Consider the following 6,038-nt stretch of genomic DNA (forward strand, 5'->3'; position numbering starts at 1 on the left):
ATGTGGGAACTACACTGTTCAGAACCACCCCAAAGCCTACTGTTTTGGCATACTTTGACTTTAAAGTTCAAATAGACATTGTAAAAATCTTGACACAGTAGAGAACCTTTTTTTTTTTTAAATAAGATGCACACGTTTAGATTGTCTGCACAGTGTCTCAACATTGTTTCAGCTGCAGGACTTATTTCCTATTTCACACCATCCTGTCCTGCCAAGCCACACTGCCCACAGGAGAGTTGAAGAAGTCACAAATGATCTCCCTGATGTTGCAGGCCTCTCTGGATGCCTGATTTGGACCCATGTCTCTCACTGGTGCCATGTGTGTGGTCTGTTGGTTTGCTTCATCCAGGATTCTTTGGTTCTCACTTGGTGCAATCAAGAAGTTGTGCAAAATGCACACAGCAAGAACAACACTGTCCACCTTGCCAGGATGGAGGTTTACTCGCCGGTAAAAAATCCTCCATCTAGAGGCAAGAATGCCAAAAGCATTTTCAACTACCATATGTGCTCTTGACAGCCTGTACTTGAAGATCCTTTTCCTGTGAGTCAGATTATGCCCGGGATATGGCCTCATTAGGTACGGCTTCAATAACTGCATCACATGTTTTTGACGCATGAGCAAGCTTTCTCCCGGAGAGAGTGGGAGTGGTCCTGAGAGCTTTTGGTAAAACTGTAACCATCACAGATTCACGTTCAGTTCGGGAACAAAACATCATCCTGAGGACCCAGGGACGGCCGCCCTGACCCTCTGCCTGCTGTTCTAGTCACGCCGACCAGAATAGCCAAAGAATAAACGTAACTGTTAACCAGCTAACGAAGACTCTACCAGAGTCATTGATTTCTGAAGTTAAGTTAAAGACGAGAACGTTCATCTGCCAAACGCTTCATACACCGTGTACCCAGGACAACTCTGGACCAGAGGATCGGACACTTGCGTCTCCTCTACCAGCCGAAGTGTCACCTTGGATGAATTCACATCCTCCTGATCTCCGGATCCACAAGAGGGTCCTGTTTGGGTGAGGTAGAACACAAGAATGCGTTTGATGCTGTTTCTCTCAAAATAACTCAGTTATCCGCAAAACATCATTTCCACCCAGAACGCTTTCATTCTCTCTGAAAAAAACCTTCTGAGAACTTCATTCACGCATCCAAAACTCATCATTCTCATTTTAGCTCCATTCAGTCACAGGTTTGTTTTTAAACAAGTTTAATATCAAAACTGTTAAAGATTGTCATTAAAATTGCCATCCATGAATTGTCATTTTATAATTGTCGTTTCAAATCTTTCGTTTAAAATTGTTAGTAATAAATTTCTTCATTTTTAAACTCGCCTCATTATTGAAAGGAAACACAGAAAAGGGTTGCATTTCCATTTATCGAATGAAAAGAATCTTACTGAATCTTCTGTTTAATAAATAAACTTTTGCTATTAATTTAAGTATCTTAAATCAAGTATAAATCCGTAGATTAATAATAGACCAAGCTCGTTGGTGTATGATCTTCTATCGCTTATATTAATAATTTATATTGATATTTGATAGAAGCTTCATATATTAACTAGTTTGTGTCATCCTAGGTCTAACATTGAATAGCACAGTGTTAGAGCTGTGTGTGCGAGGGTTCACTCCATTACATATTGGCATGCCAGCCAGTCTGTCAATAACTGGAACTACTCAGTTCTTTCAATAATTGGATGTAGCCAGCTACTCTTTCAATAATTAGTCTTATTCAACATCTGACGAGCCATTTTTCCTCAATTAAAACACTATTTCTGTGTTTTATTTTCAATATTTTACTAAAAACGGAAGGTGTCCCACCTTAATTTCTTCCTCCGGAGACGTCCGGGAGGGAAGCCGAACCACCGACGAAGCTAAAATAGTTACGTCGTGCAAAAAGAGATAGGATTTTACTCCGGTAAAACTGTAGCGTCTCGTCAAAATCCATTTGGGTAATTATTCGGTATCAAAATCACAGTGTTTTAGCCAAAACCAAGAGCTTAGCTTCAACAGTTTTCCATCCAATGCCCCCAAACAGTTAGGGAAATTTCCATTTCTCCCAGAAGCCTTGCGCCACAGTCTTCCACATTTCTTCAGTTGGGGGTGGCAGATATTGGCCCATCATCACTTTTTCAATAGTAGCACTAGCACACACCATGTGGACGGAATTTCTGACTGTAGTATGGCCAAGACAGTAGCTGAAAGCCAGACTGACAAAGGAGTCACCGGAGGCCAAAAACCTGTCGGCAGAAAAACAACGCAAAAAATTGTTTTATTTTTGACTGATTTTCTATTTATTCTTCTTTCAGGTGATCAATGTAAAAACAAATGTAGGGCACTTTGGAACAGCTATGTGAAGTCCCGAAAAAAGTCCAATCTACCCAGTGGATCTGCTGCAGGGACACAAAAGGAGTGGAAATTTGAAAAGACTATGCCTTTTCTAATTCCATATCTGCAACCAAGAAGGTTCGTTGATGCAAACCTGATTATTCACAAATGGCCAGGTAATTTTTTTAAATTTGCTATTCTGTCAAACAATTTCAATTTTTAGATTGCCATTTTAAGTTTTGGTTACTTGTGTTTTTACTAGAATAAATCCTTTTTCACACAGCTCAAGAAGTAGCTTCGACTCTGCATCCCAGATGGACACAGAAGAGGACCAACCTCCGACTCCTTTGAGCCTTTCTGGACCAGATGAGGCAGCAGGTCCTTCAACACAGTCCACCCCTTCTACTGCTGCATCTGCTGCTGCTTCTACTGCTGCTGAACCTTCCACATGGAGAGACCGGTCGCGTAGCCCATTGGAACGGACCCCAAACCCTACTGGCCAGTCAGCATCTAGAGGTGGGGCATCTAAAGGGGTGGACTTTGAGACGAGCTGATAGAGCTTCTGAAAGAGCCACCGCAGCGCCCGTACATGCCAGAAGGGGCAACCGATGAGTGCTACCACTTAGCCCTCAGTATTGTTCCACTCCTCAGTGGAATGGAGATCACCAATAGGCAAAATGCAAAATTAGGCATTATGCAGTTAATCCAGCATCACCAGCAGCTTGAGCGCAACCAGCAGCAGCAGGGCCTCCGCCAGCAGCAGCACCATCAGCAACAGGGCCTCCAGCAGCACCACCAGCAGCAGGGCCTCCACCAGCAGCAGCACCACCAGCAGCAGGGCCTCCAGCAGCAGCAGCAGCACCACCAGTTACAGGGACTCCAGCAGCAGCAGCAGCAGGGCCTCCACCAGCAGCAGCACCACCAGCTGCAGGGCCTCCAGCAGCAGCACCATCCCCCTACCAGCAGCAGCGGCCGAGCATGCAAACCCCCTCCCCATCACGACCTTCTACACACACATCTACCCCCACTCATACTGCCTTTGTCCCATCTACCTCAACTGCAGGACAGTTTGGGGAACATATGGGCTTGCTTATTGATGTTGATAATTGGGACGTCGATGAGCCTCAGGTATAGGTATTCTTTTTCAGAACTACTTCTGACTTCTTGGAGAGTGTTTTTGATTATTATCTGGACCCTATTTTTTTATATTACTGTTTTCAGTGTGATGTTTAAGCACAAATAGCCGAACAAAGCGCTACATGGTTATGAGAATTTTTCCTTTCCTTTTTGAGTTAATATTTATTTTTATTTTTAAAAATGTTTACATTTTTTGTTTTGGAAGTGCTTGTTTTGGAAGTGTTTCTGTTAAATAAAATTTGAGTGCTGCATTTGAGAATGAGTCAGACTGTTCACCTTATTCCAACAGCTAGTCGTTGTTTAGGTTCAACAGCTGCTCTGAAGGATGTAGATTGTCTTCTCAACTCTGGTCCAACAAGGGACAGAAGCTCATCCAACTGCTCTGCAGACATGTGGAAGTACTGGTGGTGCCTCTGGCTGTCCAGTCGCAGCTCTGCAACAAGATGGTCTTCTTCTTTGTTGGTTTCAGTGTGTGCACCCAGAATCTGCTCCTTCTTCTCTGTTTAACCAAATCCAGTAGCAAAAGGAGAGCAGAGCTGCTGCTGGGGAGAACCGGGTGGAAAGGTTTCCATCCCAGAGCTCCACAAGCCGTCAGCCCGCGCAGAAGCCGCGATCAGACAGAGATGCGCCGAGCTGCGGGGAGGCGAGAATGGGTGGAAAACAGAGGTCTCCCGAGAGCTCCGCCAGCCGATAGTCGGAACCCAGCTCCACCAACATGTTATATTTCAACCCATTTTCTAAAGTGCAGCATTATGTTAAATGCACTGGGTTTTACCCTATTACATTAAAATTTCATGGTTAAACAGTACATGTTAAAATCTAAGCTCAGCTCGGCAGTGACCTAAAATACATAAATATGATTTTACTTACAGAAAAAAATGAAGTGGAGACTCCTTGGACGCTCTATTAGTGCAATTAATGCCACAGCAAGTCATTTTGTCCAACAATTGCACAAAAAATATCCAAAACAGAAAACACAAACACAGAAACTCAAAATCCTGGAACAGTTTCCAGGCCAGACCGAGGCTCTACTGAGGCCTTTCCACGGAGCTAGCTCTGCGGTCACGTGGGTCTGATGCTCATTAATTATACAGAATTTTAGGCTTTTAATACACTTAAACAGAAGAGTGGGAAAAAAATCCACCCCCCTCAGAGTGGTCATGAGTGTAAACTAGATAATTTAAACCAAAAACATGTTCTGGTACCAGGCTGTTAACATGTTTATTTCTGCTGTGAAATTGGTATTTTTAGCATGGGAGTCAATGAGGATTTGCTCGCTTCTGACACCAGCCCTCAGTGGATGAGGGTGGAACTGCAATTTTTGGTACTTCCGGGTAGAGACCACTTTCTGAGCCGCATTGTGGGGGCTTGGAAGCAGCGCTCAGGTCAAAGTGGCCGATAAGTCCAAAAAAGCTAACCCTGAAGCAACCTGTTGCTGCATATTGCATTGAGTAAAAGTACAATTCACAACATTTTCCCATCCGCACAACTGTTGCAGAACTGTATTGTAGAATTATCAAACAATGACAAAACAAACCCTGATCCATAAAAGTTTTAATTGTAATTAATATAAAGAGGAATACAATCATACAAACATTGACTGTTCCAGTGACTGTATCCTAGGAGACAGAGATTATGAAGCATCTAAGTACACTTTTATGCCTTCTCCCTTTCAGAGTTATTAACTCATACATCAAGGTACCCGTGTCTACAACAGGTATCTTATATATTTGTCATAACTTCCAAAAGATAAGGAAAAGAAACACTCTGTGCAAAGAATATCTCATAACATGGACAAAGAGGAAACAGTGTTGAAACATAATGTTTGTTCATCTACAGCAATGTCAGAAGTTTAGTACAATCACATTTCACCCTTTAGATTAAACATAATCACACAACTAAATTGACATATCTGTAAAAGCTAAGTAAAAAGAAATATTAATAAACATAGAACCTAACATAAAACATCAACACAATGTCTTAGTGCACCTTAGAACCATTGTTACTATTGTAATTTGTAATACAAGTTTTAGCAGTTTTAATAATGAAAATGTAACAGTCCGTTAAGAAAACGCAAGACTGTCCCACACTAGCTGATGCCAGTGCTGGAACCAATAGTGATACAAATGTATTTATTTCACCTGTAGTTGTATTTATGCAACTCACAACATACAAACTACAGGTAAAAGACAAATATTCCTACACAAACCATTTACCAGCATACAATACATGCCAGGCTAAGCTCTCTCTGCCGCAACACTGCAAAAAGGAAAGCTTAGGCTAGCAGCTCATTATGTAATGATGAGCAGCGCGTGATACAGCTCCACCTCTTAATGGAAACAGTGTTGGGGACAACAATGTGAGGCTCACAGGACAGAAAGAAGTTGCCCGTGGGCCAGATAAGGCAATGATCTACAGCAGCGATGCCCAATCCTTGATGGCTGATTTTTAGAAAGCTTTCGTTGTTTTTCTGCTCTACTACACCAGATTAAATGGTTCAACACCTGTCAAAGTGGGGGTCAAGGCATGGGTGGATACTTATTTCAACCAGACATCCTGTTAGATAAATACCTGGGA

This window comes from Nothobranchius furzeri, chromosome 3 (assembly GCF_043380555.1).
Source record: "Nothobranchius furzeri strain GRZ-AD chromosome 3, NfurGRZ-RIMD1, whole genome shotgun sequence".
Lineage (NCBI taxonomy): Eukaryota > Metazoa > Chordata > Actinopteri > Cyprinodontiformes > Nothobranchiidae > Nothobranchius > Nothobranchius furzeri.